The sequence below is a fragment of the Nycticebus coucang genome, chromosome 22, assembly GCF_027406575.1.
Source record: "Nycticebus coucang isolate mNycCou1 chromosome 22, mNycCou1.pri, whole genome shotgun sequence".
Lineage (NCBI taxonomy): Eukaryota > Metazoa > Chordata > Mammalia > Primates > Lorisidae > Nycticebus > Nycticebus coucang.
In genome coordinates, this window is record NC_069801.1 from 53410327 (window position 1) to 53422588 (window position 12262).

At 48.4% G+C, this 12262-nt stretch overlaps 1 long non-coding RNA gene across 2 annotated transcripts in view; it reads right to left on the reverse strand.

Moving 5' to 3' along the window:
* LOC128575476 (uncharacterized) overlaps positions 1-11918 on the reverse strand; it is a 92146-nt gene extending 80228 nt beyond the window's left edge. For both annotated transcript variants that reach the window (XR_008376998.1, XR_008376997.1), the window contains exon 1: positions 11788-11918. This is a non-coding gene — a long non-coding RNA (uncharacterized LOC128575476). The remainder of the gene's footprint in view (positions 1-11787) is intronic.
* Between the last annotated feature and the right edge of the window lie 344 nt (positions 11919-12262).

A 12262-nucleotide genomic window follows, 5' to 3' on the forward strand; every position in this document is an offset into this window, starting at 1 on the left:
ACCTTAGGCCAGATTCATTCAGCCAACCTTCCAGGGGCAGAAGGTAGGGCCAGAACATCACCTTGGAGGTAACTTTCTCATTGTGCTGTTTGTTCAGTGAGATGGGAAAGAGGTTGTTGGTTTTATTTATTGTTTGGTTTTTTTTAAAAGACCATATCAGCACATCCTATTTGCAGCACCGGCCCAGGCAGTTCTTAAAGACTGGCTTTAGCCTATTGTATTCGCTTCCTCTTTGAACCCAGTCAAATCAAGATAGTGAAGCCAAAAGAGATGAGTGAGCAGAGGAGAGGCGCTGAAATGGCACTTTGGCACTGCAAAAAAACAACTGAGTTTGGAAAGGGCACTCCTGATCTTTAGACCAGCAAGGCCTTACATGGGAGGAGCCCTCTGGGCTCTCCTCTGAGCCTCACATTTTGCACTGATTTTCAAAATGATCCCAGGCTCATTGCAGAAAAACTGGAAAACAGAAAAGTGGAAATAAGCATAATACACATATATGTGTGCATCTATACATAAACGCATACCCACATCGGCACACACTCAGTCCGTAGGTCTGTCGTGCTGAGATGATGGTTGAGATAATGGCTATTAGCACTGGGATATTGTTTTACTCATCTCACTTCTTGTGAAGTTGAGATCATACTAGAGATCAAGTCTTCTATCTCTGTTGTTTTAATTAGCATATATCACAGGTGTATTTTTTAAAGAAATACATTAATGCCTGCATAATATTTCACTAAAGTGATGTACCACTGTGACCCAACCATTCTCTTCCTGTAGATTGGTTCTGTTTCTCTTTTATTGAAGACAACTTTTCTTTCATTTGTTAGACTATAGTAATTAATGTTACTTTGGGGATTGATCAACTCCCTTTTCTATGAAAATGTCACATTCTTAATTCCATATACTATTCTTGTTTTTCGTTTTTTTTTTTTGAGACAGAATCTCACTATGTTACCCTCAGTAGAGTGCCACAGCGTCACAGCTCACAGCAACGTCAGACTCCTGGGATCAAGTGATTCTCTCTGGTCTCAGCCTTCCAAGTAGCTGGGACTACAGGCACCTGCCACAATGCTTGGCTATTTTTAGAGATGAGGTCTTGCTCTTGCTCAGGCTGGTCTTGAACTCCTGAGCTCAGGCAATCCACCCATCTTGGCCTCCCAGAGTGCTAGGATTACAGGTGTGAGCCACGGTGCCCGGCCCCATATGCTATAATCTTAAAACAACCCTGAGAATCAGGTAGAATTCGCATGTAATAGACGAGGATCACAGAGGCCATGTGATGAGCCAGAGCCCACTGTCTTCACCCTGAAGCCTGTGTTCTTTTTTTTTTTTTGGCCGGGGCTGGGTTTGAACCCACCACCTCAGGCATATGGGACCGGCGCCCTACTCCTTGAGGAGGCCGCCCTGAAGCCTGTGTTCTTTCTACCACCTTAACCTTCCTGTTAAAAGTGAATGATGAGGGAGGGGGCGGGGCCTTGGTGTGTGCCACACCTTCTGGGGGCAAGACATAATTGCAAGAGAGACTTTACCTAACAAATGCAATCAGTGTAACCTGGCTTATTGTACCCTCAATGAATCCCCAACAATAAAAAAAAAAAGTGAATGATGAGATCATGAACCCTCCAACAGTAGGTCCCATCATGGGGTGACTGGAAATTCTACACCTGTAAGAAAAGAGACTCATGACACAGAGATATCATCCAGCATCTGCCAGGTGGACAAATTGATAAAAAAAAAAAAAAAATCAAGCAGGCTGGGCTGTACAGAGGGCAGAACTGTGACACATGTACAGAAATTAGAGATGATTCCCACTCACTGTAAGGAGAAAGTATGATGTATGGGTGAGTACAGGGAATTTAACATAAGACAGACTTGAATTTGAAAGCCTGCTCCATTACTTACTGGTTGTGTGACCTTGGGCACGTCCCTTGAACTCTATGCAACTCGTCCTCCATACATTTAAACCACATAAGGTGAACATAGTGATTAGCGGCAATGTGCATTTAGCGTATGGGTTGCTAAGAAATAAGGGCTCCAATAATGGTTACTATTATTTATCTCACCAAATTATGGGTGTCCAATCCTGGAATAGGCTGTGTTGTTGTTCAGAGACAGGATACCCATCTGCCTAATACACGGCGCAGACCCCAGAGGTTAACTGGGTGATCTCTAATTCACATTTTAGGGAAATGGTGAGACAGAAGTCTGGGGCTAAAGGCCTTGCTCCATCACTTAGTAACTGAGGCATAAGGGGCGAATGACCCAGGCCCCAGTTCCTAGTGTAAAATGGCAATAACAGTAATGGACTCCTCATGTGGCTACTGGAAAGGAGAACAGACGCTGTGAAGAGGTAAGCTCTTGATATAACTGCCAAACTTTCTACCACTGTCCATTAATTTTATGATTATCATTCCAATTCAATGATGAGATCACTCTCCTGGGGCTATGTGTAGAAAATACACTGAGCTTCTGGTGAAACTGCTGCCCTGGGCCTCCATGGCTCTTTCACAGCAGTCACGGATTCTACAGTGCTGTTTAGAGAGAGCTAGTCGGGAGGCCGAGTACACACCTGGATTTGGAAGGGCCTAGGACGCAGCCTGTGGCACTGCCTTTCACCTCCCAGGAATGTTTACAGTATTTGCAGAGCACACATGGCCTCTTCTCTAGGATTGGGTCAGGGACCATGAGGACCCCTCCCCAGGCCCCTCACCTCTGGCACGAGGCACACACAGATTTCAGACACAGCTGACCCCCTGGGCTGGAATGCAGTGGGCAGAGCCTGACACATCTTCCATCAATTTCCTAGGGAAGGAAAGATCCCAGAAGGGCAGTGTGCATTTATCCATCTGATCTTAGCCGTCCCGGGGTTTTTAGGGGGTTTATCTCTTCACTGATCACAGCAACTATCTGGTGCCCTTCACTCAAATGCCCATTACATGAGGCCAGACATTCCTGTCCTCACTGCACAGACTGCCATCAATCACTCAGGAACAGACAGGACTTGCATGCAGGGGAAGGGCTGGCTTGTAGCAGCTTCATCCCATAAATTCAGATTAAGTGCTTCGTAGCCAATATTACCTTTCCTCCATGGAAGATTTGGAATTCAGTGTCCTTGAAAGCAGAATTGAGCAGCTGAAAGCTTTGAAGGCAGGTAGGCCTGAATGTAGATATCAGTTCTGGTATTTATTATGTGATGTAACGCAAGCTGGTATGTGAATTAAATGAGATAATGTGTGCTGGGGCCTTAGCCCACTGCCCAGGACACAGCAAACACTCTACTAAAGTTATCTGCTACTCAGCTGTTGTACCATCTATGTGATCTTAAGCAATTCACTTTGCTTTGCTGAGCCCCAGTTTCCTCATCTGGAAACCACCTCAACCAGAAAAGGCAGTTGGGAAGGATCAGGTGGGTTCCCGGTCAGAGCCGGCTGGGTTCATTTTCTACTTCTTGTTGTTTAATGGTTGAATGTTTTCTTAGAGCTTCAAGATCTTTATCTGTAAAATTCAAATAACAATACCCATTTTTTAGGGCTGCTGGAAGAATTAGAGATAGTATCTGGAAAGTACCTAGTGTGAAAAGCAACTATGACATCATTGCTAATGGGTGACTGGCAGAGCGGTTACCACCTTCATTTTGAACAGCAGCAATTTAAATTTGCTGTCTGAAGCCGCTGCCTTCTTCAAAGGGTGGAACAGGATAGTCACCAGCCAATGTGGTGGCAAGCGGGCACCAAAGTAGGTGCTGTGGACACAGCCCTTGCACCACATCAATTGAATCCGAACCAGGCTCAGATTACACAGGCAGCCGCGAAGTGCTTTTGTGGCGGAGAGGAACACTCTTCCATCTGTCCTCCCTAGCCGCTCCCTGCCCTGGTTCAGGAGCTGAATATTCCTCTAGACTCAAATTCAAGGACTAGCCAAAATGAAACAAACCCTTAGGCTCCAGTTCCCAACCCTTCCCGTACCCCATGTTTACCCTGTCATTCAGCACCTAAATGCTGCTATGTCATAAGACTCCTTGCTCAAGGAGCACAATGGATCCCTAATAAACCCCCAAAATGTTCAAACCCAGAGCACAAAGTTAAGGTCTTCTGCAATTTTCCACAACTCCCCACGAGGAGAGTTCACGGATGGCCTGGTGGGGACCCGGGAGTCTGGACGAGGTGTCAGGCACACTTTAGCTCAAGCCTGGCCCACCAAGTGGTGCCTAAGTTGTGTGGAGCAAATTCCCCGGAAGAGAAAAGTGAATATTCTTCAGGCACTGCAAGATGAGACTGGGTGTTAGGCACTTCCCGGGTTATCTCAATTAATCTCACAGCAGCCCCTCTGAGGCGGACATTCTTCTGGTCTCTGCTTTGCAGATGTTAAGATGGAGCTGAAGGGCAGAAAGCCTGTGGGCTCATTACCCCGTGTGTCAAATGGGGTCCTAACAACACCCACCATTTCATCCTTTGTATTATCCTGGATAGAGCTGGAGAACATTCTCCTGTATTAACCCGGATGGAGCTGGAGAACATTCTCCTCGGTAAAGTATCACAAGAATGGAAAAGCAAGCATCCAATGGACTCAAACTAATATGAAACCAGCAGATGAACAAATACATGCCCACACAAGAGAAAAACTCAGTTAACTCAAGTGGGAGGGAAAGACGAAGATAAAGAGGGGAGTGGAGGAAGGAGGGGGTTTACACAATGTAAGGGTACACAGCACAAGTCCTGGGGGAGGGACACACTACAACTTGGACTTTACCTAACAAATGCAAACAGTGTAACTTAATCTTCTGTACCCTCCTGTTAATCTGAAATTTAAAAAAAAAGAACACCTCCCTAGAGGAAGGACAGGGATCTCCCCCCCACCCCAAACACTGTGCAACCCAAGGCTTTGGCCACCATCAGCATGGCGTAAGTACGGTACTATTTCTGGCTCCATCCTCCTTTCTTTGAGATCTACAGCCAAACCATAGAGACCAGCATAATGCCTGAAATTAGTATGGATTCCAAAACAATTTGCTAATTATTTTTGAGCCTAGACTTATTAACAGGGACCCTTCCCAAAGTAAAAACCAGGCACCCCGAACCCAGCCTCAACCTGGCCCAGGTCTCCCCCGTTACACATTCTCAACCATCTCCCACATTTATCGTGGAGCTCTTTTAATTACATACACTGGGAACGTGAAGTCTGTAGAGTTCAGGAAGGTAAGAATTATGTCTAATTTGCTCATCACTTACCCTCAGTGGAGCTGATTCATCTTTATGGAACAAATGGAAGAATTAGCAGGACCAGTTCACCTGGCGGTTGGGTGTGTGTGGTGTCAATTTCAACAGGAAGGAGCTAGTGAGAAAAGTCAGCCAGGTGCACTTGAGCAAAATCAGAACCCCCCCTGGCCAGGGTTTGGTGAGTTGGTGCAGCGATAAGTAGGCTAAGGTAAAGTTACACTAAGGAGCTGGGCTGAGGTTCCTCCTCAGCCCTAACTGGCATTGAATGACCTGGGGAGGTGCCGTCTCCTGCCTTCCTCCCCTGAGAGGTGCCGAGGTGGATCGGGAGAGTTTGCAGCACACTTGCAAATCTGCTGCTCCACTGGCTAATTCCTCCTGCTCCAAGTTTTAAGGACACTTTGAAAGAGTTGGAACTATGTCCTAAATATTAGAATATTGGTGGCAGCTACTGAGGCTGTAACCCCTATATCAGAATGGTGCAAAGACTCCCTATTTCAAAAGGGAGGTGAGGCCACACATACTAGCATTAGGTGGGGTTTTCATGTATTCAGTGTATTCAGAAGGATTCTCAAGCTCGCTCTCTCTCACACACACACAAAAAACAGACAATGGTGGAGAAAGGGCTCTGCCACTGGCCGTTTACTATTCTTATCTACTCATTCCTGCAGGCTTTTCTTAGTTCTAAGCCTTGATCAGCTGAGCAGGAAGCACCACCTGGTCAGAATCACCTGGAGCTGTAATTCCAAGTCTGTCAAAAGCCGATTTCTAAGCTCCCCAGCAGGTCTTGTAACTTTGATCTTTTTTACATATCCCTCACTGCCTCCCCCGCCTTCTTAAGCCTTAAACGTCTGAGACTTAAACACTTAACACAGTCCAGGAACTATTCCGATATGCAGGCACCTCATCTGGTATGGAACCATATGGAATTGCCCACATTCTACCGTTCTTGGCCTTCGAAAACGCCCATTTCACTTGGTTCAACTAATCATTGGCTTATTTGATTTAAACTTCACCCCAGCCTTCCAAGCAGACACAGTCACTCCTATTTTACAGTGAAGAAGATGAAGCTCCAAGCAGTTAAGCAACTTGCTGAATCAGGACAGAGTCAGTAAAAGGCACAGGTGGAATTCAAATGCAGGTGGGTGGGACCACAGCCCTGACTCCTCCCTCTGCATTGTTCCTAAACAATCCCCTACTGCTAACCACAGCACACAGGGCATCATTTCAGCCACAGTGTCCCAGAGTGGGCACTACCTCCGGCTGGACAAGGAGTTGTCAGTTTGTCCCTCAAGGCCTGGCCTGTGTGTACAGGTTTTCAGAGAGCTTTATTTCTTGTCAAAAACTAAGCTGATGTTTTCTCTGGAATTGCTTTTGGAAGGAAGCATGATTACAGATTAAATATGAAGTGGTTTGAAACCTAAGTGTCCCTCTGAATAACGTCATGTTTACTCACAATCAGGAAGGGGGCGGAGGGGCTGTCTCATGAGGGTTATTTGTGTCCAGGTTCCCAACATCCTCTTTGGAAGCTTTGCAGTGATCATCTTTGGGTCTGACACCCCCCGCCAAGGGATCCATGTCCTGAAGTGGCCTGAGCACTGGAAGGGAATGTCTCTGTCCCCAGCACCGTCAGCTCTGCGGAGGAATCCTGCCCCTGCCCAGAGGGGGAGGCCGAAGCCTTGCAGATACATATTCCCTGGCCACTTCAGCTGGGGTCGGAGGAAGCAGAGTGAAGGAGAGACGGTGGCAGTGCCTCAGAGGCCTCCTGTGTGCTGTCTGTCATCTCTGACTCCTCGGGGACCCTCCTCACGGTCATTCTTGTTGCCATTCTATAAACGAAGAAACTGAGACCCTGAAAAGTCAAGTTTGACCTTTTCCCAGTTTCCCGTAGGATTTGAACCCGGGCCTGTCTGATGCCAAAGCCCCTCTTCATTTCAGGAAGGAAGGAGAGGCGGGAGGGAAAGGGGACTTGTGTATTTTAAGCCAAGCACTGCATAGGTAACTCCTCTCCACTGTATGTTTTATTCTTTCTACTGTTCCCACAAGGGAAGTATCATGAAGCCTCTTTCACAGCGGAGAAAACTGAGGTCCCAGGTGCTGCAGTGTCTGCCCAGGGTCACTCAGGTAGTAAATGGCAGAGCCAGGATGCAGCCCAGGGCAGTGGGCATTTCCCACGCCCTTGTTCTGCCTCTCTGATGATGACTCCCAAAGTCTGGGTCTCTTCCTAACCCTGCACTTGACCTCAGTTTTCCCTTCTGCATCATGACAGGCCAGGCTTATAACCTGATAGAACAGAGGCTGTCAGGACAGACTGTCCATGCTGTAGAAACAGCCTGGCTCCTGGCTGGATTTTAATATATTACGTTGCCGGCCTGGGAGCTGCAGATAGATCATATCTCAAAAGACACCAACAGAGTTAACATCATTCCTGAGAGGTCGGAAGGGGGACTAGCAAGAAGCTTCAAGAAATCCTTGGAAAAGTCGCAGAAAGAGCACATGTGGCCACCTCCCTCAAGCAGGGCAAGAAAAGCGTGGGCCATTTGGGGCTTGCATGAAGCACTTCTGGGCTTGCTTAGAAGCCGGATATTTTCTGCCCACCTGCTTGTAGCAAATGTCCTCCCAGGTCATCACCCCTGATTTCTTCATCCTTTTCTACACCTCCCATACCTTCAGGACTTGGGGCTTCATGAACCTCTTGCAAACGTTCAGCCCTAGGGCCACCAGTTGTGGTGGAGGCTATGTTAGTCTAACTCCCATGGTAAGCAAAGGAGACTAGAACAGTAAGAATAGTGATTATGGTCACCAACCGTTAAGGGGCTCTCTCTTCGTGCCATTGTGCCAGTCTCTCTGCAGTCATTATGGCGATCCTTGCCACAACCAAGTAAGATATTTACTACCACGGGGCCCATTTCACCACGACCTCCCCTGTGGCTCTGAGCGGTTGAGTAACTCTATCACACAGCAGGCAGCTGGCAGCTTGGGAATGTGAATGAAGGTTTGCTTGGCCTGAAAACTTTGGCTCCTTCACATTAAACTATGAGGCCTTCTGGAGGGACCCACAAGTGTCCCCTTGGTCAAGACATTTAAACCCTCTGAACCTCAGTTTCCTTATCTGTAAGATGGAGTTGGATGGGGACCATTCAGCCAGTCATTGTACAACCACTTGGGCACCTTTGATACGTCAGGCGCTGAGCTGGGTTCTGGGGTTTGGGGGCTGATTGAGAATCTCCACTGACTAGGCCATCGGCTCAGGGGTATCCAATCAGAATGTGGGGTGCTGATCACACAGGGAAGCCCGGGATGGACGTTCACAGTCATTGCGGGCCTTACGTAATTATCATTACTGCTATTCACGGAAACATTTAAGGTGCGTTCCCTTTCAGGACTCTCTGGGGTTCTCCCTGTAGCCACGGCTTCTCTCGGACGGTCAATTGGTCACCTGGGTCAACGGCCCTTGTACGTGCAGCTGTTTTCATAACTTGTAACACATTGAACTTTTTTTTTTTAACTCTCCAGGAGCTTATGGCCTGGAAAGTCCCAAAGGTGACTCATAGACATTCAGGGAAAGTGCCCACAGCTGAGGCCGCCGAGGCCCTATGGCAGCCGGAGACAGTGGATCACACCCGTCTCCCCATCCTTGGGGCTGCTGAGGGCTAGGCTGCCCAGCTGGGGCTCCCGCAGGCCTACCCCCCACCCCTGTCTCTGTGTTATTGGGGGTCTCTGGACATGTCCTTTCAAGCCCTGATGTCCTCATCTGTGGATAGAATTTCTACCCTATCTCCTTCCTGGGGCTGCTGTAAAAAACGAAATGGAAAACCATATTATGCAACAATATACCTGTAAGTTTGAATTAATTCCTTCCCTAATTAATGAGTACACACTGTGTTCACAAAATGACCATAAACCTAGCATTTACTGTGTACTCATTCCAGATATAAAACTAATTGTTTTACTCATATTCACAAATGTCATCCTCACAGCAACACTTTCCGCAGGTAAGTGTCTCTCCCTGTGATACTGCTGAGTGACTGTTCACAAAGAGGTCGAGGAGCTTATGAAGGCTGCACAGACATGGCTAACACACGACAGAGCAGGGAAGCCAGCTCAGAGTCTGTGCTCCTCACTCCTGCCTCTGGGAAGCCAAGACATGAGTCCTGCCCTGCCCACGCAGGGCACAGTCTGGTAGGGAAGACAGGGAGAGCAGGCAGTGCGTATGCATGCTACCCGCTGTAATGGGGCGTTCAGGGGACCACAGTGCCAGAAGAAGAGCTCTGACCCAGCCTAACGAAATCAAAGAAGACTTCCTGGAGGAAGTGGGTCTGGAGAAACGAAGTCATTCTGGGTAAAGCACCAGCTGTGGGAAAGCTCAGGGCTGAGGAAGAGGCTGGTCCCTGGGAATCAGCTGGAACACAGGTGACAGTGGAGAGGGGCAGGGGCAGATGGCACAGGGCCTGGTAAGCCCCATCTGTCAGGACTCCAGTGGCACAGAGATGCCACGCTCACACATGCAGTGTGAAAAAAGGAACTTCGCACACAGTCAAGGAACTTCACACACAGCGTGGGCAGGGAGGAGGAGCCGTCTGCCGCAGCAGACCCAGCTCTTACCCTGTGTGAGGAGCCGGAACCAGCCTGAAGCCCGAAGGGGCAGGAGGAGGGCGCTGTCCGTGGGAGGCCGTGATGGGAGCTGGGGACTCTGGCTGAGGGAGATTGCACGGGCAGGACACGGGAGGCAGTGCTCTGACAGCTCTCCTCCTCCCCTCCCAGCTGGCGCCCAGGGACGCGCTGGTGCAGCTCAGGGTCTGGGACACAGAGCAGGGTGGGAAGGAAGGATGGTGGGCCCCCCACAAGGACAAGGAGCCGCCCTGACTCAGGGGCTTGTTACCGATCCTGGGGAGGGGAGAAACTATCGTACAGAGGACATCTCTGGGCACAGCCAGAGTGGAAGCAGCAGATCCGAGAAGAGGTCAGCACAAGTCCAAGTGCAAGGGGTGTGCACTTGAACCACAACTTAGGTTGGTAGATAAGGTCTTCCCAAACCTCAAGAAATCTCTAACCTTCCTTCTTTCTCCTCCTCTGTCTGAATACACCCTTACACACATGCACATGGGTGCACGTACACACACACCCCGACTCCAATGACAACATCAACAACAATCCCAAGGCTTGCCCTGGTGCTGTCACAGGCCACATCCTCCTGCCTCCAGAATCATATTCCGCTCACACTGTGCTGGGTGGTTTCACTATGTTATTTCATTCATACGCCCCTCAGATCTGTGCTCTCATCTTACAGAAGAGGGGCATGAAGGTCAGATGAATCCAGAGACTTATCCAAGGCTCCCACGACCAGTGACATCATAGCCACTTGAGGCCGGGTGTGACCTGAATGCAGAGACCCCCTCCTCCTTCCTTCCTTTACCTTCTCCAGCAAAGACTCTGACCTCAGAGAGGTTTCCTGGGCAAGAGGTCTCCTCCCCTGTGGGGTCCTCAACAGACAGTTGGGCATAAAGTCCTCTTGCCACTGCCATGGGGATCCTCACACCTGCTACCCCCACAGCAGAAGCTCTGTGCTCCCAACCTCCTGCACAGGGGTCCTGCCTGTCATGGAGGGGGTGTCCTCACATAATGGCTTGCACCTGGAGGGTGTTTACTTCATACCAGGAACTGTTTTAAGCGTTCTACATTTAATTTCCAATCCTTTATCAGAAGATGTCCGACGTGTTTTTTTGATTGTCTTTGTTCGCCCACTCCGCTGGAGAAAAAGTACAGACGTACCTTTCTTACAGGAGAAACCTGATCTACTCCGCTGGGGAGCAATGCGAGGAACAGAAATTCAAGAAAGAAGGGAAAACCATTATCGTCTGACACCGAGAAGAGGCTGAATGGGAAGATTCATTTTATCATGCAAAATGAAAAAAAAAAAAAAAACATTAACAATGGATTGCCTGGTTTGCTGAGAAGGGGGGAAGGAGAGAAACCGTTTTCTACTATGAGACCTGCAGAGGACGCCTGGACTTCATCCTGCAGGTGCTGCAGGAAGATCCTACTCAAAAGAATCATAAACAAAAATAAACAAAAACACTTTCTTTTATATAACTGAAAATAGATAACAAAATCATCGAGTCCATATTTGTTTTTCTCTTTTAAAACTAGAGGATAATTTTAAGTAATTCACCAACCTCTTTCCCCGCCAAAATAAATACAAGCTGGGGAGCATGTGGGTGGCAGAAAAATTACACTGGACAGAGGTAATGGTCACAAAACCCCATGTGGTGAGTACTAGTCATGTTCCCACTTCACAGATGGCAAAACTGAGGCAAACAGAGTTCAAATAAATCATCTAAATGCACAAAGACAGAGAGTGCCAAGGCTGGATCAGAACTCAGGCAGAGAGGCTCCAGCACCTGTTGGCTTAATCTCCTTATACTGGAAAGCCCTAATCACACACAGTACTACCTTCATTTTGGGAAAACAAAAAACAAAAAACGAGGCCCAGGGAGAGGTAGCAACTTGTCCAGGTCAGTGACCCAGCCTGGACTCGAGCCTCTAACTCACAGGCCTGTGCAAGTCTTACCTCTTGACACTGTACCTCCTCCAGCTTCAAACTCTGTCTGCCCCTGACTGGAAACGGCTGCTGTCTGCTAAAAGCTCAGTTGTGCTGGGGAGAGCACTACCCTCTAGGAAGCCAATTTACGGGACATTGAAGTCTCTTACTAATGACCTCTATTCCTCCACTCCAAACTGGAGCTTGGAGCTTGGCCACATACTCCAAGCAACTCCTTGCAGGACTTGTGAAGCGTTGGGCTGGGGAATAACCAAAGTCAAGTATTTCCAGAGGCAGGAAAACCCCTAAGGTCCCATTCCTCAGTTCCTCCTCAGCCCAGGAGGGTGGAGGTTGTTCTGAAGCCAAACCCCTAAGGTCCCATTCCTCAGTTCCTCCTCAGCCCAGGAGGGTGCAGGTTGTTCTGAAGCCAAACCCCTAAGGTCCCATTCCTCAGTTCCTCCTCAGCCCAGGAGGGTGCAGGTTGTTCTGAAGCCAAACCCCTAAG